Source organism: Cupressus sempervirens, chromosome 2 (genome assembly GCF_028749045.1).
Source record: "Cupressus sempervirens isolate cs-2001-9-10 chromosome 2, ASM2874904v1, whole genome shotgun sequence".
Lineage (NCBI taxonomy): Eukaryota > Viridiplantae > Streptophyta > Pinopsida > Cupressales > Cupressaceae > Cupressus > Cupressus sempervirens.
In genome coordinates this window covers 492,512,475-492,537,409 of record NC_143119.1, presented here as the reverse complement: position 1 = coordinate 492,537,409, position 24,935 = coordinate 492,512,475, and positions in this window count along the sequence as shown.

The following is a 24,935-nucleotide window of genomic DNA, read 5'->3' as shown; positions in this document are numbered from 1 at the left end:
AACTTTTCTTCATGACCAAACATTCGTATAATTAGGAAATTAAGATATTTCGGCACTCACTTTCCATTTTCAAAAGTTAGGGTTTGGATGGATTAGGTAGGATATAATGTATCTACCCCATATTTCATATCTCTTCTAGAAACTTCTCCTAGAATCCATTTGAATTCACCTAAAAATGGTTTACCTCAAATTTTGTGCCACCAGCTTATCAACCTTATCTTCCACCTGGTTTACAAAATCCAAGAAAGTAAACTTTTCAGCTTAGATTCATCAAATATTTGATCTTTTAAATAATGTAGCAACCTGACATTATCAATCTTTTGACACTTGGCACATACTGCATTGCTCAACATCCACTATGAAATTACTTGGCACCTACTAAAGTTTACTGATGCTCAGCATCAACTAAACTTTACTCAACATCAACTATTTTGCTCAACATACACTAGAATGAACTTTTACTTGGCTTCAACTGATTTTCCAGCTTGGCTTGCACTAACTTTTTTGGGCACCTACTATCCACTTGATCAAGCTTGGAAGACAAACTTTGGGTAACTTTTTCTTCTAAACTTTCTAAGTGCAACCAGCCTTTGAAACCTTAAGCAAATCATTAATACATTATGTCATCACTATCTTAACTAATCTTTGTACTTTATTACATAATCATAACTCAACCTTTCCTCTAGGTGTTATTGTTACCTCTTATTGATCAAATCCTCTTCATCAATCAATAAAATGATAGTACTTAAATGTTATAAGCAATTGTCTTGCCAACAAATAGCAGGTTTGACATCAGGGACAAAACAATGATTGAAACACATAGTCTTCTTCAACAATTGCCTTCTTCCAATCATCTTTCTCAAAAATGATATTTTCAATCAAATCTCAACAGTCTCAACTTGTTTGTTGGTCTTTGTCTCAAGTACTTGTACTTAAAAAAATTCTCTTTTCTTGATAGTACTTTGAGTGTGTATGCCCTTCTTAGGTTCTCATCTTTTTGTTTTGACATCCTTTACCTTCGCAAGAAAACGCTAATTTCTTTTACTTACATCAGGGGTCTTGCAAGTAACATCCTTGATGAAAATCTAAGATGGTTTATACACATCACTATTGATAGTTCTACTTCTTAGATGATAAGTAATCAATACATGTGCAACCATATCTATAGTTATCCTATCAATATCTTCCTTTGATAGTTTTCTCAAACTGATATGGCCTACATTTGATGTCACATTACATGCTCTATTATCCATTTCCTCATCACTATCAAGAAAAATTTGTTGGTGAAACCTCTCATAATTACTTCTCTGATTATTTAAATCCAATTTTGATTCATCATCATGTTCATAATAAAAACTCTCTAAGTTGTAGGCTACATCATCAGGGTTTTCTCTATCAGCAGCTTTCTTTGGTTAAGGTTACAGGGATGCAACAATGGATCAGGCAACTGCACAATACTCTGGGGCATGTGGGGATTGACAAGCTATGCACCAAGGAACTTCTTCTACAACATTCACATAATTTCTCTACAAGGGATCCAATGTAACTTTTTCATTAGTACCCTAAGTTGTATTGGTAATAGGCTTTCCATCCTTCTATTGAGTATTGTAAGGGTAATTATGTAACCTAGTCCGTATATTGAAATTCTATCCAAATTGTGGTATGTCATTTGCAACCCCTTTATTGGTATTAGCCATGGTAGGCTCCATATCCTTTAACATACTAAGAAACTTATACATATTGTCTTCCTCGAGCTTTTTATTTCCCATAGGCTTGTCATTTTCTCTCTTGTTACTTCTTGAACCAAATTTTTTAGGATGGTCCTTTATTCCTAACTTCCTTGATGCTCATTTGTTATTCTCTATATTTACTACAATCTTAAAAGCATCTCTTTGGGTTTTAGGATCCTTATCTCTCATAATCTATACCATCTTAGTGTCAAATGCATTGAAATAGGTTGTAAGACACACATTCTCATCCAACCTCATTACTTGGAACAATTTATACATACCCTTTTGAATTCTTACATTAAAATCAAATGTAGACTCATTTTGGTTTTTCTTAATATTATTAAGCTCATTAAACATAAAACTAGTGCTAGTATTATCACCATATTGTTCTTTGAAACATTTTTCAAAATCATACCAAGAAGAAATACTATCATTCGGAAGCCTTTTGAACCAATCTTTGGCATCTTTAGTAAGGAAGTGAAGAAATAATTTCATGACAACATCCTCATGTTCAACTTCATAATCATTTAGTATGTCAGTAAAGCTTCAAAGATGTTGCTCCCCACTTATGGCATTATTTCCACTAAATTTAACAACCTTGTCTCTTATATCATTTGGCACAGGATTTGGGTTGCTAGTTTTACCAATAAAACATATCTTCTTATGCTTCTCTAGATATACTATTTTCCTTTGAAACCCTACAATATCACTACCACTAGGACCAGAGTTTATTGCTACACCCCCTAAGTTAATCTTAGGATGTTTTCTAGAGGACATAGGACCAGATCTAGTAGTAGATGTTATAGGACCAATTTAAGTACTAATGCTATTTGTTGTGGGATCACAAGTAGCAATAAAAGACATGCCTTGTGTAATAAGGACAAGTCCATCAATAGTAAGTATTGAGGAATTCAAAAAATGAATCTTTCTCCTCATTTATGTAGCATCAGCCTTTGCTTTTGCCTTCTCTAATTCCTTAGCTAAATCTTCCCACTATTTTCTAGCCTTTTCTAACTCTATGTCAATTTTAGACATGGTACGGATAATCTTTATACTTTCTAGAAGTTTATTTATATAGATACCAATTACCTTTTTCTTACCCTTTTTCGCATCCCTAGCTACATGATTTGATGTTTCTTCTTTAACTTTATCTCTCTCAATAGACTCATATTGATGAACTTGACTAATAACTAGTCCCTCTATTATAGCTTCAACCTTATCATGTAAGGCACGTTCCCTTGCTAGGCATTCGGATCTCATATTTCCTAGATCCCCAAAAATATGTGTATGTAAAGAGGTGGGTATCTCTTCTAGCTCTTGTTTTTCTCTTTCAACAAAGATATTCTCCTGAGAAGATTATCTCTCTCCATGAGGGTATTCATGGTTTTTGCCTCCTTTTCTTTCTCCAAATGCTTGTGCTTGGTATCTTCTTCAATAAATTTTCTCCTAACAACTTCTAACTCAATGTATAGGTTATAAGTATTTATTATAGTTGCTTCAGATCTAGTGTTTTCACTAAGATCTATAAGGTTTCTCTCAATGAATGGAATATTTTCTGGTTGTAGCAATTGCATATTTGCTAAATTTCCATGTTGACTCATATTTCTTAAGTCATTTAACATAGATCTGATGGACCCTATAGATGAAATACCCTTATCTTGGTATACTCCATATTCTTGTAAATGAGTGTTGAAAATCCCTTCTAGAAACCTAATATTCTCAGACTCAGAACTCAAAGAGGAAAACACATTTTCTTCTATAGTTTGGGGCTACAAGTTGTTCCTTGTATTATTTCAAGCTTTCCAATTTTGAGCATGGCTAGACTCTCCTTTCTTCTTATGCCAGATACATTCATTTCTTGGGGGTAATTTTATTTGCAGTAAGACATCGAGATGTAACCTTGTGTAGGCCCTTTTATTCTTCCTGTTATCAGCCATTAAGATATTGATAAATGCAACTTAAACATTGGTTAAAGAAATCTTGACCAAGTTACCATCCACTAAGGGAATAAGGTTTTCTTAGTGACAAACCTTGAGAATCTATCAATCAAAGTAGAGTGTGCATTTTGACCCTAAGAAGAGCATGGAAACTTAATTGGCCCACTTATCACATTAAATAATGCAAACTATTCCAAGAAATGTACCTAGGACATCAACCAAGCATCTATTCTTTCTTTGTCAATAGACTCAACTCTATGACACAAGCAAGGCCACTAGTCTAACATATGCAACATATTCTTAAACATAACCCACATAATATTTCCCCAATAGAGTCACCATCTTGCTGGCTTCCAATTTGATAGGATTTTAATTACCCCTTGGCATGTAGAAAATAGCTAGGAATTAGCTACAAACCATGAAAAATATTTCCAATCAAACCAATAGGACCAACTAATAAAACTAATTAGTCTTCTTCCCTTTGAATTTTGTAGGGTTCAAGCAAGTATACCTTGGGATTAATCATCATTCCTTTTATAACAATATTCAACATTAATCCCCATTAAAGTAGACATAGCCTTAAAATCTTCTAACTAAGAGACAGCAAAAAGAATGCAATATAGCTAACCCTTCATACCCAAAAGCACTCTAAATCAAGTATAGGCCAACTATTTCAGATCTATAATATAACATGAAATGTAAAAGATCTTGATTAAACATTTCAATGTTATGTAGGTCTATCAACTTGCTTAGAATTATAACATGACCCATTCTTTATCTATTCGAAAATTACTCATGAAACTGACACAACAACTTTGAATCTACCCTTTCACTTTGTAAATAAGATCCAATACACAATCCAAACCTCATACTTAACACAATCTCTACATGAAACCCTTCAATTTTCTCATATCATATTAAGCATTTACTTAATCAATTTGATTAACAACAAAACATGAAATCAAATGTAACTCAGAATAAAATATAGCTAGAATTCAACATACTTGTCATTGAATCACATAAAATTAAAGAATGACATGACAAGAGACAAGATCCGAATTGGGAAATTCAAATGAATTCTTTATTCATATTAATTTTATTGAAGAAATACAATTGGAGTATTAGATATCATGACATGAAACAACTCAAAATACACTTAAAATATTGAAACTCTATTCTTTTCTATTCATGACAAAAATCAAAATACAACACTACACAGTATTGGACTGACTAAACATGTAAAAATGACATTTATTTTATTCAAAGTTTGGACCCCCCTTTCGAGTCTTGGGAACTTTTTTATATGTATGAGTTGCAAAAAGCTTCAAGTTTTTTTATCCATAGATGAGACATTCTTGATGAGCAAAAAGAGAAGTTGCTATTATCAAAAGCGAATCAATAAATTACAAAGAGATCAAAACCCTAATAGGTAACTAACCTAGGTTGCATGATAATAATTAATAAAATAATTAATTATTATATGCCCAAAGTTTAGCTTAAGTAAACTAGAGATAACAAGTGACTTAATAATTAAATCAATCTAATTTAATTAATAAGAAAAAAACTTTAATACTCTAATATGTTCAATATTTTATCGAAATGCACCCATCCTCCCTTTGTGATTATATATTGATGTGCAATAGTGTAAGATAAAAAATTGTACCTCTTGATCTATTTGCTAACTCTTTCTCCTCTAATCCACCAATTTTTCATTTAACTTCCATAACACCAATCTTAAGGGGAACTTGATAAGGCAATACATGGGGAGTCCCTTGAAAACCATATACTATAAAAACTATGGAAATTAGACAAGAAATAATATCACCCCAATTATGGACTACCTTCAAATATTAAGTGAATTCCTTTTCTCTAATAAGTTCTTATTGGATATAACAATAGGAAAAGTAAACTCTAAGAGAGCGGGGTGGAGGGGACAGGGGGGAATCAATACTTCAAAAATCTAACCATTAAAACATTCACCACACATCCATCTCACAATTTGCATGTAAATTGAAATACCAAACTAAACACATTCATTCATAGCACGAAAACAATTAACATGTATGACACAAGATATTTGATTACCCAAAAACCCTCCAATGAGAAGGTAAAACTAGGGTGGGGATGGCACCCATAAATATTCACTATTGTAGTTGTAAAGTGTAGCCACTTAAGGTTACAATAAGTTTGATTATAAACTATGATCTACCTTGTGAAAGATCTGCCCTGTTAAAGGCTTACAAACACTATCAAATCTTACCTTGCTAAAGGATTTCAACAACTTGCTAAAAGTGTGCCTCGTTAAAGGACTTAAACTTACAATAAAGTAAGCACCCTGTTAAAGGATTTACAAAACCCTGCTAGGACTACTAAGTTAAGATATTTTTATTGATTCACCTATTAGAATGTTTGAGCCTTGATCCTTCGGTTAGCACCTCTCTGTTGGATATCAGATCACCTCTTTCCTAATGTATACTTGATCCTTTCTAACTGGATGTATCACTTGTATCCTCTCTATGCTTTCCTCTATTCTCTCTAACTGATTCTATAATTCATATCTTTCGCATAACTCCTTAGTCACCATGAATGCTCTATCTACAAATGCAAACTTCTCTCTTCACACACTTAATATTTTAGGGTTTTCCCTCCTTAAGAAGACTTATGTGACCTAAGGTTAGGTAGGAATAAATGATTGTGATTCACCTATTTTGCTTCTTAATTCATCCCTTTATCTGATTGGTTTCATGTACTACATAGGGATCCTCAATGTAGATTTGTTCTTATCTTCTAGAATCTTAAAACAATCCTTAAGTTAGCCCAAAAATGGTTTAAATAGGAGTTTGTGCCATTACAAACAACTATGTCCAAAATTGTTTACTCAACACTTGAAGCCTTTGATGCTCGACATCCACCATATCTTCAATGCTATAACATGACCTCTGAATGACTCAACATCCACTATTCACTCAACATGTATTAGCTTGCTCGTCATTGGAGTGACTTAGCACTAATTGTCTCCTTGAGACATATTGGTGCTCAGTACATACTATATATTTTTCTTAGTATACATTATCTGATAATATGCTAGGCATACACTACTTAGTCGACATGCACTAAGTATTGTGAAGTAATGACTTAAGTGTATTCTCACTCATATGTCAAAACCAAAATGAGATCAATAATCTCCCCCTTTGACATGAGTGGCAAAAACACTTTGTCATGCATATAGAACCTTAACTTATGAGCATAACTTGGATAATCTATATTGTTTACTTGGCTTGCATACAAAGCTTCAAAATGTCAAAATTTTGCAAAAACTAATGACTTATCAATCATACCTCAAAACTTCATAACTTCCCTTGAGTTGATTGTTTTGTGTTGTATCTAAATCCAATACTCCTGTTGAGTAAATTTTTTGAGTTGTTGTATTCCTCTATTTTTGCATTTACTCCCCCTTTGTGTATTCTCTCCTCTTTGTCTCAAAACAATATCCCTCTTTTTTGACACTTATGTCATGGGTGGTACACTAATAGTGTGTTTTTCCAAAAATGTTTTATGGACCTCCATTATAATCTTGAGTGTTGCATCCCAATTGTTACACGCTACCTCTAGAGATTGAAATTGAACATCTAGCTTGGCAACAAGGTTTACTAAGCCCTCATGAGTAGAAAGATGAGAATATTTCTTCATCAATGTTTCAAAAAAGGCTAGTTCCTTGTGCAACACCTCAATGTGTGAGGTCAACATGGATTGAATATGTATCAAAGTAGTGTGAATGTTTGCATCTTGTACATGTAATGTAGCTAGCTCATCTTGAGTAGATAAAAATATGTGAAAATGAGCTTGGCTCTAACTATGAGACAAGAATGTTACCTATTTTTTTTAGGTCTCCTTGCAGCTGGTTAGTGGCCCTCTAAACTCCTTGTGTGAATAAGAAAATTTTTTGTATAGAGAAAATATATTCTCTAACACCTTCTTTACACTCTCCATCTTGGTTGCTAAGTCAACCTATCGTAGTGCAATGGCATTAGAAATATTTTCATCGACCTTTATTTGTAACCTTTTCTTAGATCATTCTAGAAGTTTAGCATTTGTATCCAAGTCTGCATCACTAATTTATCAACTATATTCACCAATTGCTCAATAATAGGTTTTTCCTCATTAGGTGTTGGGAGGATAAATGCATCAAGAAATATTTCTTTGATGTCATGTAGAACTCGTCTTTGCTTATGCAACCTTTTAAGTAACTCTTGTGCTTCTTTCTTGCTAGAGCTTCCCGCAATATGCTCATTTCTTCTATGGTGATTGTTATAATATCAAATTTGGAAGATCAATCACCTCATCTAAGTTGACATCTCCATAAGATTTTCCTTCTCCAATCTTAGATGTATTAGGACTAGGCCTTGATGGTTGTAATGGTGTGGCATCTACACTCGACCTATGAAGAGTTTGACTAGGAATAAGAGACACAAAGATTGGTAGGGTAACCAATGTCTAAATTGCTATACGTTCCTCTAGTTTTGTAATCAAAGTGAACTCTTTAGTCCTATTATCTTCCTTCTCTTCTATCAAAACTTCACCTTGTACCTATGAGATAGGTGCAAGACTGATTTCCTAACCTATATGGACTTGTATCCCATCCTGCTCAACTATAAAAATTGCTTGCATTGAAGCATTTGATACTTATGTGCTAAGATTTGATGTCACCATGTCTTTCACTTGATATATCACAATGGGCATTAAAACATGCATGTTAGTGGTGACACCCTATAGTCCTTCTGTACCTTTTGTCTATGTAGATGTAGGGTGTACACTAGATGTGTCAATTTTCTTTTCCCTTGTTGATGCTTTGTCAATCTCATCTGTGCTTACTAATACAAGATTAGTGCATAATTTGGTAGCTAAAGTAGAATCATGTAATATCCTTTTCAAATCATCCCCTATCAAAGGATTGGTGTTCAACACTATGTTATCAGAAACATCCTTTATCTTTATTATATCCTATTGACTTGCTTGGTCCACATGAGGGGGACTAGCACTCGACATTTGTACCTTAGGTAAATTCTGATCTTGTTGCTATTCTTCTTTAGTTGTACCTTCTTCATCTACTTCCTTCTCTATGCCTCCCTTATTTCCATCCTTGACATATACATCCTTAGTAGTCTCTACTACCTCTTGATCATCTTTTTCTTCACCAACCTCCTTAGGTGCTTGTTCATTTTCCTTTTCTGTTGTCAACCCATAGACGACTTTCCATATCTAGGTGCTCTCTTTGACAACCTCTTCAATATTATTCTACAAAATATGAAAGGCTATATAGTTGGGATCAAATATCCCCTTTTATTTGTTTATGGTCTTAGTCATTGACGACTTGTCCAAATCTGGCATTACTCTAGCTAGAGTAGTCTCCCTTATATTTCTTTTACTTGTTAAATTGTTTTTCCACCTCTGCTCAACTCTGTCATATAGAATTTCTAGACCAATCTATACTTCAAGAAAAACTCTATGAAAATCTAGTTTTGATCAGTGTAGAAGAATTGCAAAAGGCAATAACTAAGGTCACAAGGGAAAAGGTGAATACATAAGAACCACCAACCTCCAATTCAAACAATAGTAGACACATCTACTAAGGTTGACACAAGTTTCAAAATTGATACTATTGAGAACAAGCAAGTAGAAGAAAAAGATACAACTATAGGACAACAAAAATAGTGCAGATAGATTTATTTGTACCTAAAGCATAGGAACAAGGTGCTATTCAAGTCATAGTGATAAATTAGGACAAGCCTTAAGAACATGAGAAAACACCTAAAGTGAAGGAACAAGAAGCCATCCAAGCATTGGTAACTCTACTAGCATTTGGCACTCCTACACAGGTTCTTTAGAAGCCAAGCACATAAGCCATTCCATTAAAAATTTTAGTGCCAAGCCCTCACTCATCAAAGGTTGATAAGGTAATTCACTATGGAGACATAAGTCTTGATGAAGAAATTGCAATCCAAAGTTTGACTATGACACCATGACATTGGAGCAAATAGGTATTTTGTAGCAGGCCTTAGAAAAGAAAAAGCATCAAGAAATGCTCAGGAGAGAACATAGGTAGAAACAAGAACTCTAAGATATAGAGGATATCTTTTTAGATGCCTTCAGCCTACCAACTCCTAATGAGACCAAGCCACTGATAGAACAACTAATAGATATAGTGGAAAAGGTAAGTAATGAAGACCTTGATACAACTACAAAAATTTTAGAATGGTCTGAGAAGAAGTTCCAAGGAAAGTTGAATGAGACAATATCAAGTGAAATAGCACTAAATCAAGTTGCATTGATAACTAAGGTTAAATATGTGAATAAGGTACTTGAGAACATATTCTTATTGTACAAAAAGTTATGTGATCCTACACTCTTCACTCAAGAGACTAGGAGCCATATTTTGAGTCTGGAGAGAAACCTTAACACATAAGGTACTAAGCTACCTTAGAAGCTAGCTCAAAGTGAGAAGCATTTTAGAAAATTGATTCAAACACAAAGTTAGTTATCTATATTGATAGAAAATAAGGCTAGCATAAGAGTGAAATTGACATGTATACATGATCCCTTACTCCACACATGGAGATACTACACAAAGAACTAGGTTATGCCAAGACTCTACTGAAGAAAGACCCCAATCTTTCTACTCTAGATGGACTAGTGCACCTTGTTGCTGAGCTTGCAATCCAAATCAAGTAATTTGATGTTGTATGTGACAACTGGGATGCAACCCTCAAGATCATAATGGAAGTCCATAAATTCTTTTTGGACAAATACACTATAAGTGTATAGCCTATTTGACATAAGTGTCAAAAGGGAGGAGATATAATATAGAGGAAGAATAAAAGAAAGAAAAAGATATAACATGCGAAACATATTTGTGGGAGTATGAACAAAAGGGAGAGAAATAACAAAGGGGGAGCATAATAGCAAAGTTATATGATTGGGGTGATATACATTTTTTGGAGAATAAAGTAGTAAAGAGATACAAATATCAACTAAGACAGAGCATATCAAATAAACAAGTATTGAATACAATGCATTGAAGTTAGAGGAGCATATATTTTGGATACAAAATTAGACACATTAACTTAGGTGGAGCTATCAATTTTGAGGCATATAGGTTATTGCAGAATTTTGAAATTTTGAAGTTTTGTATATAAGCCGAGTCATGGATATGTTATGCTCAAGAAGATTAAGATTGATTATATATATTTAAGTGTTTTTGACACTCATGTCAAAAGGGGAGATTGTTGATCTTAGATTGGTTTTGGCAAGTGAGTGTCAACACACTTAAGCCATTTACTTAGTTCATGCCAAACTAGTAATACATGCCAAGCACAACATGTAAATATTAGACTGTGCCGAGTTGCAATGAGTGCTCACTCAAGTGCTGAGTAGATAGACCATGCCAAGTGATTCAAGTGCCAAGTAAATTGTAGATGCTAAGTGCCAAGTCATAATATATAGAATAGTGCATGCCAAGCATCAGTGACTTCATATGCCAAGTGACACAGTTTTGATATATTTGTTTGTAATGACACAAACAATTATGTAAACCATTTCTGAGCTGACTTAAGGATAGATTATGATCTTTTTGGAGATAAGGACAAATCTATATTTGGATTCCCTATGTAATTACATGTAGCCAATTACAAAATGTGAAGGTTTAACTAGAAAAATAGATGAATCTCAGCCATAGATTCATACCTAACTCTAAGCCACCAGAGTCTTCTTAAGGAGGATGAAGCCCTAAACTCTATACAATGTATGATGGGTGAATGATTGAATTGAGAGAGTGAACAAGATAGTTTGAAAAGCATTCAAAATGACTTAGAAGTAAGAGTGAATTACAAAATTAGTTAGAGAATAGTAGAGAATATAGAGAAGGATACAACATTGAGACATTAGATCATGAAGGATCAATTAGAGATTGTGTAGAGATGATCTATTATCAGGGCAAACAAGTGCCAATCATAGGATCTATGTTGAGACATTTTAATAGGTGATTTTAGTTAAACCTCTTAATAGAGTAGTCTTAACAGGTTGTATGAAATCCTTTAACAGGGTGCTTACTTAATTGTAAGTTGAAGTCCTTTAACCAAGCACACTTCTAGCAGGGTGTTGAAATCCTTTAACAAGGTGAGACCTAATAGTCTTTGTAAGCCTTTAACAGGGCATGCCTTTCATAGGGAAGACCATGATTCATGGTCAAATCATTGTAACCTTCATTGGATACACTTTATTGCTATAATAGTGAAAATTTGTGGGTGTCATCCCCACCCTAGTTTTACCTTCTCACTTGGAGGGTTTCTGGGTAATCATATCTAGTGTTATGTGTGTGATTGATTATGTGTTTACATGATTTAGATTCATATGATTTACATGTTATTTTAGTATATTAATGCATGTGATGAATGAATGGTGAGAATTTTATGGGTCCAAGTTTAAACTCTTGATTCACCCCCCCTCAGAAGTTTACTCTCTTCCTACTTGTAATTCCAACAGTGCAACTCCAACGAAGCCACTGCCATAGGTTCACAAAATGTTGAATCATAGTTCTTTTCATACAACATTAATTAATATGTTGATTCATGGCTCCTCTAATACAAGGAACCAATATAATTTTCCCATTTAATAGGAGGGAAATCTAAAACATCTACATGACCTTTAAGTCCTCCCAATCCTTATATAATGATAAGAGGCATTTAGTTAACCTGAGAATGTATGTAATTTGCTGTTAAAACTGTGAATGTAGAGAGTTATACCTATAACTAATATTGTTATATATTTATGTTGAATTGATATTGGTCCATGCATTTCATTACCATTCATAAGGAAGTGTGATAGTCACCATAACCATAGGATGTGAAAGATGAAACAAGGACTATAACCAAATACCTGAATATGCAGATTTTAATACAACAAATTATTCTCCTAACCCATGCAGTTAGGACAACATGTAACAATAATAATGATACTCAACCTCACTAACATATACAAGGAAACTCAAAGGACCATCAGAGCCACAAATCCAAGTTGAAGATTCTAGGACAACATTCAAATATTAGAGTGCATGCATATTTTTCACAAAATAGGAAACATACTTTTACAATACACTATATTTTCTCCATATTCCTTCTCCACATATCCTCTCCTCTACCTCTTAACATGAGGTTACATTTTTTTATACAAAAACATGAATTTTAACCTCCCTAATGGATCACTCAGGGTGGATGACTATTCAACTTCAAAAACTTGTCATTTTTGCACAAAAATTGCTGATAGCAACTTTTTGGAAATTTTACACTTTTTTTTGTATATTTTTCATTTTATGCATTCTCATGCTTCATAGACACCATAAATAGGTTCAAAATCTTATTATAACATTATAATACTATATTATACCCCATTTATGCCCTTGCATGACATTTTCTGACTTTTGACTCACTGTGACCCATAATTCTTAAAACAAGAACTTGGTTAACATGACCTTAAAAGAACACCTAATAATTGATTTAAAACAACTAATTCCCTAATCTATCATGACTCAAAACATAATAAATAAAACTCAAGATTCCATGGGAGATGGTCAAGGTTCTCCTACACCAAAAATTCATGACGATAAGTAATGTGGTGAAGTTAGGTGAGTTACCATGTTCAAGAATAAGTTGACATCAATGGCATTAGTGACATTTGTTGCATGAAGAGTCTTCTTCAGGTTGTCTCAATGTATGGGGGAGAGCTTTAAAAACTCAAAGATTTATATTTGTAATGGGGTTCTTTGTAGCTAATCCATAAGGTTCTAGCTAGCCTTAGTAGTGGTTGACATGTTTTTGGAAGATGAGGCTCATAATTTTTTTGTAGCTAGTTATTTAGAAGTGCTAGCTCCCTTTATGGTAACCTTATCTTGACTATGATAATGCAAGGAGGGATGAAATAAGTAGGGCCAAAGGCACACCCAACTATTCAAACACCTACAAGAGTAAGCACAACATAAAAAAACACCAAATTCATAGGAAACTCAAGAGATAGAGGAACAAATGCTTTCATATATTAATCAAATAATCAAACACATGCCCAACTATAAGGTCTTCTTGGTTATGACCACATTACAATCAAATTCAAACTTCAATGATCAAATTTTACATCATATCTTACTTTTGCTCCTCTTATGCTTCTACCTTCTCAAAACTTGTCCATAAATCTCTACCAAAGATTTCTTTAAATACATGTATGACCACAAGTCACCTGTTGCAAATAAAACTAAAATAAACTCTCATATTAAATGCTAGACTAAGCCACAAGTCAACTCACTGTAGATACCTATCACAAAATTAAATGCAAAGGTTGACCTTAATAGGATACCACACACAAACAACTTGGCAAATGAGGAATCCAAAAAATGATGCAACTTGGCTAACTCAACAATGCTCGACAACCAAAAAAACTTGGCAATACTCGACAACCAAAGGAACTAGGTAGTACTTGGAAACCAAAGGATAACTCAGAAACCAAAGAATAACTTGAAAAAATATGAAATCAACAGACATAGAGAACTCGATAACCACTACAAACTTGACACCAACTGCAAACTTGATAACAACTAAGAAACTTAGCATAAATTAAGTAACCTGGTAAACATGTAGGATAGCTATGTAATCTAGGATGCTCCTACATCAAACAACTAGGGTTGAAAGAAATGATTCTCCTAAATCATTGAGATGTCAAAACCTTAGCTAAATCCAAATTAGATTGATAAATTGATGTAGCATCTTTCATAGGTTTGTTCTTCTACTTCAACAAATACTCATAATAATATTTTCCTCTTGTGCTCTTACCAACTCTCTAATCCAATATCTATTCAAATTCATTAATCTACTTTTTTAGGATAATCATCTAATACAAAAAATTTAGTATCTAACTCATGATACTTTACAAATCAGAAACATTGAATATATTAGATATGTCCATGTAATTAAGTAACTTAGCTTCATAAGCATTAACACTGTCAAAATTTCTCAAGATCTTACAAGGTCCAAACTTCTCCATCTTCGACATATTGTATATTCCAACAAGAAATCTTCTTTTCTAAAAATGAATGATTACCCCATCACCAACTTCAAAAAACTAATGTCTTCTAGACTTATCGACATTCTCCTTGTACTTATGATTTCTTTGTTCCAACTTTAGCTTTACTTCCTTACAAAAAGACACCATAAAATAAGCAAACTCTTCTCCTACATCACTTCTCTTTTCTTCACTAGTAATATCCCTTAAATTTGATACTCCTCTTGGCTAAATTCCAATAATAATCGCAAAATGTGTCTTCTCTATTATTCTATACACATAATTATTATATGCAAACTCAACTTGTACTAATACCATCTTCCAATTAAGAATCTCAACAAATTACCCAAGCTTCTATTCACAACCTTTGTCTATCCATCTATTTGTGGATGAAAAGTAGAACTAAACTTCAACTTAGTACCCATCTTCTTCTACAAAGTCCTCCAAAAATAACTAACAAACTTATTGTCTTTGTCAGAAATAACACTTTTTGGTAATCCATGCAATCTCACAATCTCCTTAAAGAATATCTTACCAACATGCTTGACATCCGATGTCTTCTCACAAGGTATAAAATGAGCCATCTTAGAAAATCTACCCACAACAACAAATATAGAATCATACCCCTTCATTATCTTAGGCAATCCAAGAACAAAATCCATATTGATGTCACTTCAAGGTTTCTCAGGAATAGTAATAGGTGTATACCAACAAGTATTCTAACTTAATCCCTTTGCAACTTAAAAAACTTCACAACTCATTATTGATATCTGATTGAAAAGATCATTTGAAAAGAGATTGTTAAGAAGGAGATTGTTGAAGAAGACTATGTGTTTCAATCATTGTTTTATCACTGATGTCAAACCTGCTATTTGTTGGTAAGACAATTTCTTAAAAGATTTAAGTACTATCACTTAGTTGATTGATGAGGAGGATTTGATCAATAAGATGAAACAAAAGTACCTAGAGGAAAGGTTGAGTTATGATTATGTAATAAAGTAAAAGGATCAGTTAAGACAATGATAACATGATGTATTGATGATCTACTTCAGGTTACAAAATGGTTGGCTACACTTAGAAAATTTAGAAGAACAAGTTAAACAAAGTTTGTTTGCCAAGCTTGATCAAGTGGATAGTAGGTGCTGAGAAAATTTAATGCAAGCCAAGCAGGAAGTCAGTTGGAGCCGAGTGAAAGAAAATTCTAGTGGATGCTGAGAAAAATAGTAGATGCCAAGTACATTTTAGTTGATGCCAAGCACTAGTAAAATCTAGTTGATGCTGAGTGATTTTACAGTTGATGTCGAGTAATGTAGTATGTGTTGAGCATTAGAAGATTGATAATGTTGAGCTACTACATTTTCCAAATATAAGCCAAAAAGTTTGTTTTCTTAGAACTTGTGAACTAGGAGCAAGATAAGATTGATGAGTTGGTGGTACAGAATATGATGTAAACCATTTTTAGGTGAATTCAAATGGATTCTAGGAGAAGTTTCTAGAATAGACAAGATATGGGGTAGATACATTGTATCCTACCTAATCTATCCCAAACCCTAATTTAGATGATGGATAATGAGCAAAAAAATATTTTAAATTCTTCTATATAGGAATGTTTGTTCATGAATCAAAACTATTAGAGAGATTTGTGTCATAATCGAGAACCTGAGGAGGAGAACGAATTAAGGGTTTTGCTTCATCAAGTGACCCAAGAGAAGTGTCTACAATGACATACCAAGCATGAAGACTTAAGGAGATGAATGCTTGAAAGGTGAACAAGCTGTCAGAGCTGCAAACTATGAAAGCTAAGAAAAATTGAGGAATGAACATATATCTATAATTTGCAAGTGAAGTTGTTGGTTGTATCAAATCAAAGCTCTATTATTACTCTCTAACAGTTGTATTAGTCTAGGAAAAATCCTTTGGATTAAGGTTGACCTAATAATCATTGGAAAATACTTTAACATGGTGGCATTCCAAGTGAATGGCCTAAAGTTCTCTAACAAGGATCACTTTTAATAGAATAATTGAAATTCCTTAACTGAGTCACATTTAACAGTGTGTATTGTAACCTTTAACAGAGTTGGCCTTTAACAAGGCATCACTTTAGAAGAGTGAAAAGGAGTAGCATGTTATTGGTTTTTTTTCCCAAATTGGGTTTCCACATTAAATCATTGTGTCAAATGTGTTGATGAATGTGTTGTGTTTCATGATTTACATTTCTGCAAGTTGATTTGACAGTAACATATAAGTCTTAGTAGATACATAATGAAGGCATGCATGGGTATGAATGTTTTATGGGTTCATTGAATTGTGAAAAAGGTTTTATTTTGTACATTTGGACCTTGAATAGCTAATTCACCCCTCAATTATTCTAAAATAATTCCAAAACTCTTTGCAAATTTCTAAACATCCTTATACATTTGGGGCCAATAATAATTCTCTTTCAACAAACTTAGTGTCTTATTAATTCCAAAATGTGTAGCCAATCCACCATTATGCTTTTCCTTAATCAAATTCAATCTCATAGAAATCTTAGGAATATAAAAATGAATACCCTTAAATAAAATACCTTCTTGAATAAAATACTCATCAAACTTACTTGGTTGTTCTATCAAACTAGGTGCTCTACACTCTCTCCATATATTAGAAAAACCAGGATTAGTATCATACAACTCCTTCATCTCATCAAAATCAAGAACTTTAACTCTCATCTCAATCAGCAAAGAATGTCTTATACCCAATGCATCATCAACCCTATTAGTGAATCCACTCTTATGCTTAATTAAAAATGTAAAACTCTACAAATACTCAACCCACTTCATATGCCTTTGATTTAAATTATGTTGACTTCCCAAGTATTGTAAGGATTTATGATTAGTATATAACACAAACTCCTTAGGAATCAAATAATGTCTCCACTTCTTCAAGGCTTAAACAATAACATAAAACTTTTGATGATACATAAAACACATCCTTTTATCATCATTGAACTTTTTACTAAAGAATTCAATAGGTTTACCTTCTTGACTCAATATAGCTCCTATTACACTACCACTTGCATCACATTTAAATTGAAATATCTTAATGAAATAAGGTAATGCTGATACAAGAAACTCAACAACCTTTTTGTATCCACTTGAATTCCTTTTTTTCTCCTCTCATAATCAAACCAGCCAAACCATGAAATGATCTTACCTTATAAAATTCTTATAAAAAATAGCCAAACCATAAAATGATCTTACCTTACCCATATTCTTAGGTGTAGTCCACTCCAAAATTGCTTTAACCTTTTTAAGGTCCATCTTCAAACCATTAGCTAAAATCACAAATCCCAAATATACAATCTCCTCTTGTATAAAAGAACACTTCTTTACATTAATCATCAACTTTTCCTCTTTCAATCTTTGTAGTACTTGTTTAGCATGCTCAAGATGTTATTCTTTAGTCTTACTAAATATCATAATATCATCCAAATAAACAATCACAAACATACCCAAAAGTATTTTCAAAATTTCATTCATCAACCTCATGAAAGTACTAGGTGCATTAGTCAAACGAAAAGATATTACCAATCATTTATAAAAACCATCTTTTGTCTTAAAAGAAGTCTTCCATTCATCACCTTCTTTAATTCTAATTAGATGATAGCCACTATTTAAATCAATCTTGATAAAATACTTTTCTCCACTCAAAAAATCCATTATGTCATCCATCCTCAGCATAGGAAACTTATATTTCACTGTGATCTTTTTAATAGTTCTAGAATAAGTACACATTCTCCATTATCCATTCTTCTTAGGTGCTAATATGACTGGTACAAAACATGGAATCAAACTTTCTCTAATCAAACCTTTCTCCAACAATTCGTGCACTTGTCAGTTATGTGCTTCATTTTTAGTAGGTGTCAATCTATATGGTGTTTTATTTAGAAAACTAGATTCAAGAATAAGATCCACACAATGACTTAGAATCCTCACTGGTGGTAAAACATTTAAGTATATCCTCTACAACAATTTCCTTATACTCATTCAACAATTCTTAAATTTCATCTTGCACTCAATTAGCACAATTTTCTAATACTTAGCTACTACTGGCACAACTCAGTCTCATAGGGATTATAGCAAAACAAATTTGATTCATCTTCATTTCCTTTTCAAATTTCTTTCCATTAACCATGCGAACTCTCATAGTAGTACACTTAACCTTATCTAGAGTTTCAATCAAAGCAAATAATGTTTTCTTCTTCCCATTCACCCAAAGAGTATATTGATTCAATATTCCATCATGTACAACATATCTATCGTATTTCCAAGGTCTACCCAAAAAAATATGACAACAATCCATAGGCATAATATCACACATAACTTCATCAAAGTAATGCCCAATCTTGAACTTCAAAATACATTGTTCACTTACCAATATTTTATTCTCATCTTTGATCTATGAAACATGATAAGGTTTAGGATGCTCCAACCTTTGCAACTACAATTTTGTAACCAATTCTTTTGATGCCAAATTCAATGAACTTCCACTATCAATGATCACCTTGCAACATTTTCCTTTGCCATTTTACATTTGGTCTTGAAAATTTCTTCTTCTTAGGATAGGTTCCTCATCACTTCCCTTATTACATATGGTTCTTTTCACCATTAGATTTTCTCTAGCCTGAGGTCCACTAGGTGAACCCTCAGTGTGTCCTTAAACCATGACATTTCTTTTACCTTTCCCACTTTTAGAAGATCTACATTCAAAAGATCTATGTGCTTCTTTATCACATTTGAAATAATTACTATGAAAACCACATCTAGAGTAATAATTACCTATTCCTTGGTAAGAACCACTACCTCCTTGGTGAGAATCAACACCTTTCCACCTAGTCTTACCTTTATCATCATTCTTCCATTCAGATTTTCCCTTATCTTGCACATAACTATTAGATCTATCATCTTCTCCAAAAGATCTACCTATACCTCTCTAGAATATAACACCTCTACCTCTTTGTCTTTGTTCATGTCGCTTCATCAAGATCTCCTCATCTTTCAAGGCATATTGGTATGCTTCCTCCACGCTTTCCAATTTCATAAAACATATCTCATCTTGAATTCCAGAGCTCAATCTATTTATGTACATTGGAATTTTCTCAACATAATCATCCACATGTCTAGATCTGATATCTAATCTATAGAATTCCTTAGTATACTCCTTCAAACTCATGTCTCTTTGTCTTAATTTGTTCATCTTTCTCAACAAATTAACTTGGTAATAAACAAGAATGAATTTGTTCTTTACCGTGTTCACCATCTTCGCCCAAGTCCCAATCTTTTTTTTTTCTCTCCTTTGTCTATGAGTTTGCAAATCTTCCCACCATAGTGAGGCTAAATTATGTACAGAGGCTATTTATTGGTCCCCGAGAGCCATGATGTTTAGACCAAGGATAGTCAAGCCATAACCCATTTAATTCTTGCAACACAAAATTGAACAATAGTGTTACTAAAAATAAATAATTTTCTAAACCTTATCAAATGCTTATTTGAAATAAAAATTGCACATAGATTCAAGGCATGAACACTAGATCTTACTTCATAAAAAATACTTCATTATTTAATCCAAAATTCTGATCAAAACTTCAAACTATGCTTCAAATGCTCAAAAATTGTCCTCCAATAGGCACTGACTGTACACCCAACTCCCCAACCCTTGGAATTGAGTTGGAAAAGTATTAAATAGAATTTATCCTTCATTCTAGGCTATAGTTCAAACCATAACAATCCAAATCATTGATTTTACAAAAACTACCTAAAGGTTGTCAAGAAATTTTGCAAGAATTGTAAAGTTGTCAATGCAACTTTTTGACAACTTTTGCAATTGTGCTCCTAGACTCTTCAAACTTGAAAAGAATATTATAAAACCTCCTAGAATGACCTTAGGAAATCTAAGAGCCATATTTACACACCCTTTTCCCCTTTTTATGACATTTCACCTCATTTTTCTTCTTAGAGCAATTTTTGCAATTTCCTCTTATTAGGACCTAATTGACAAAATTAGACTCCTAAACCAAAAACTATCAACTAAAACCTCCTAAATACACCTATAATACCCCAAAATTGGCACATTTCCATGTGAACCAATTAAAGTGTATTTTGATCAACCCTAAAGTCCTATATTACTAGGCAATTCTAATTTTGATTATTGCTACTTGACCTAGGTGTCAAATGCAGAAAACCCTAATCTCCATTAATCACACTGTCTATTTAATTCCCAAGTATCGACTCAATTTAGCTACATTAGACCTATTAATTAAATTAAATTAAATTGTAAGTGTTCATACCTTAATTCAATTAAATTACTTCTTTAGCTAATGCACAAGGGAATTAGATCTATTTAATTTAATAATGTCCTAATTTTAATTGTTTGGTTTTATTACTCAATTAATTAAAAATATGCACTTACAAGGTCATATCTTATTTTATTGAATTAGATAATATCTTCAAATCTTCTCTTTAGTTTAGGAATGAGAATTTTGAGTGATCTATCTCTCAAATTGGAATTGGCCTAATCAACTTGTTCTCACACTCAGGTAAAATTCAATTAACTCTTCATCACACTCAGGATTTGAGTTAGTTAACCTCACCTGCACATGGAATCTTCCATCTTGAGTAAATCTTAGCTTCAATCTTGACCCTTGATTGATTTTAGGAATTCTATTTAAGAGGCCTCCAATTCCTCATTAAAAAAAGGTCGAATTTAATTACATCGAATTACTATCAGAATTATACTTGCTTAATACTTTCACAGCTTTCATAATTTCTTAGTATCAATATCATATAGATTGAAAATGTACTCATATAACGTAATTTTATTTTCTTACTCTTAGATTAAACTAAATCTCATCTAGATTAATTGAACTCTCATATAGCTACATAAATCCTTCACACTAGAGGTTTGGGTGCCCGCTTCTCATTTTGAAAGAAAAGGCAAAATCCTTCTAGTTAGAAGGCAATAGCTCAAACTGTTGGATTGCTCAAATGAATAATCTCAAATTCATTCCAAGATGATCTCTTAGGTAATGACCATGTTGAAGTGTGTGTGAGTATCTGAGGCCCACATTTCACATATACATTTCTGGCACCCACCATGAGGTCAAGACATCAATTTTTTTGGCCTCATTCGCTCTATTTTCTGCATTTTTAAATTACTCTATCGCATTTGTCCATACAAATTTTTAGATTTTCACATGAGAAATCTCATTTTCACACAAAGAACTAAAGATTTTTCCTCTTTCATTGCAATTCCTCATGTGAAAAAGTGCATAAGCACATGGTTTCTCATGCGGTGCACATCATTTTCTTGCATAGGCTTGTGCAGGATTTCACATGAAATTTTGCAACAATACATGCAAAATATTATTTTTTAGAATTTAGTTTATCAGTATGTTTGACTAACAATTTTTATCTAAAGCATTTGCTTTCAGATTTCTAGTTTTTTACAGCATAAAAGTGGTTTGGAGGATGCTTGACGAAGATACCTTTATCTAAACACTTCAAACATGTATTGACTATGTGATTGCAAGATGCTTGTCGAAGATATGCATGTTGAAGACTTATTTCAAACCCACTCAAAATGTCATCTCTTCTTTTTTCTTTTCACACATAGTATAATTAGGGCTTGTGAACTTCATAGGGTGCAAGCCAGGGGAATAGGGGAGTATGCTCTTTACTACTTGGAAGTGATGCCTAAGAGTAAATTAGAAACCTAGAAGCCTCTAAAAGATGACACCTAAGGGAGGCAAGAAAGTTAGTGGTTCTCTAGTGTGTATTTTTTATGAAGGGATGAGGATTTCCTTTTAGGGAATCAAAATCTTCAAAAAGGACAAGTCTAGATTGATTAAGCTAACTCGATGATCAACATGTCTTGCATGTTTGGGCAAGGTGATGAGGTAGAGGAGTATGGTCTTTCCTCTTAAGGGAAATTAGAAACTCATACCCTTAAATCCAAACCACAAGTCTGAGTCAACCCTTATTAGGCCTGGCAGAGTGATTCAACCTCTAGGAATGACCCAAGTGAGCACACTCCTTTCACCAGACATTCCAACTCACTATAAAAAAGAACCTTTGTAGAGAAAAAGACTTCAAAGCCATATTAATTTCCTCTTCTTTATTCTGATATTACATATCAAGAAGAGGTTTTTTTTGTTGCACTGGTTGGTGCCAACCCCAGTCTTGCTAGTCAAGTGTGTGCACTTTAAAATGCTAGTGTGGGTTGCTAACATCAATTTTTCTTGTGAAGCCATTGGGGGTTAATATGAATGGAATCCAAGTAAAAACCTCTTAGTTAGTTTCTACTTGGTTCACCTTCAAAAGGGGGCATAATATTTGTGCAAGGAGGGGGAAGAATCTCTCATGTAGATTACTCATCATAGGCATGTACCTAGGTGTTGGAAGGTGGTATACATGCTTGACCCCACCACAAGGTTGTTCATTAAATGTATGTGTTATTGAGCCCTTGGAATACACCAAAAACACAGGCACCCTTTACTGGAGTGACACAACTATGTGAGGTGAACGCTTGCACATAAGTTGTGGTACAAAGGTTATGCTTCCTCTACCATTTTTGGTTTTAGGGATAAAGTGTGTATTTTATTGAGTCTTTAAACTTGTCCAAACATATTAAACAAACTTAAGATTAAGACTCCCCCTTTCCTCTAAGTTTCTTTGTTCTCAGTTGGATTGTTTGCTACTTTTTTCTCGTGTTAAAAACAAACTATCTTGTTCAAAACCAAAATTTTGTTCAACAACTTGAAAAAAATCTTGCTATCTATCTGAAATCTATCAAAACAACCAAAAATCTATCTAGAAGTGTCTGAAACCTACAAATCTATTCAAAATTTAGTTTATGTTGTTAGTCTGATCCCTATTCTCGTGCCTAGTTTTGCAAAATTTCTTGTGCAAACCTTTTTAGTTAGCACTTCTTTGTATGGCCCTGTCCAAGTCCTTGTGTGGTCCTATGTAAACCTCCATGCAAGATCTTGCAAGTCTTTTCCTTATATGTTAGATTCTTGTCTTTTTGTTAAACTAGCACATCCTTGTGTGGCTTTGAACAAGTCCTTGCACGAGAAAAATATCCAAAATTTGTTTTTCTAAGTCTTTGCTTGGTTCTTTGTTCTTGTGCGTGTGGTTCCTTGGGAACCATTGCTCAAAGTCTTGTCCTTGAAACTATTTATCAGAGCTATTTGTGCTTTAAGTCTGGTCTGTACCTACAACTTTTTACCTCTTTTCTATCTACAAATAGTGTTAAACAATGACATCTTTCTTAGCTAACAACTTGTGACTTACACACAAACTAGTCTCATCTCTTAGTTATCTTGTCCTTGTCCTTTCATGTTTGTTATACTCCATGTCATGATAGTCATAGTCTTTGGTTGTTTTAGCCACTACTCAAATGACTCGTACCTTAGTATAAAACACTCTTATCTTACTCTTTTTGAGACTACATTCTAGTGTGGCCCTTGTCTAGTTTTTTAATTTTTGTCCTTGTCTATGATTGTGGCAACAAGAAGTGGAAACATGTTTTATCCTCTTATACTTAGATGAGGTAGAGCTAGGGGTCATAATAATGGTAGAGGTCACTTTCTAGTTTATACATGATCTATCTCTAGTTCATCTAGTGAGGAGTGTTCATGATCTCCTTCACATGTCAGATCACCTCATTTCAGAGAATGTTCTCTATAAACTTGCAACAAACTAGGAATCCCTTGTATCAAGAGGATCTTGAAACTAGAAAGGGTCATACATCTCCAAACAAAAAAAATAAATTCTTATTTAGAGGACCTTTTTAATTGACATACACTAAAACTTATCACATTCCTACAATGGTTGATTAAGAACCCAAACATGGAGAACATAGTAGAGACCAAGATCAAAATAGGAATGAAAACATAAGGAACCTCTCTTCACTAATGAGAATGAGAAAGAGGTAGAAATAATTCCTAAACACATCAAAAAATGTCATAAGGACAAAAAATTATAGAAAGTCATGGAAATCTTGCTTAACAAAGAGAAAGAGATACTTTCTCAAACTTTCTCAAGAGCGAGCCGAGCTACCTCATCACTTTAACATTGAAACTATCATTACACTTGAAGACGAAACTAAAACTTCTAAGTTACAAAAATAG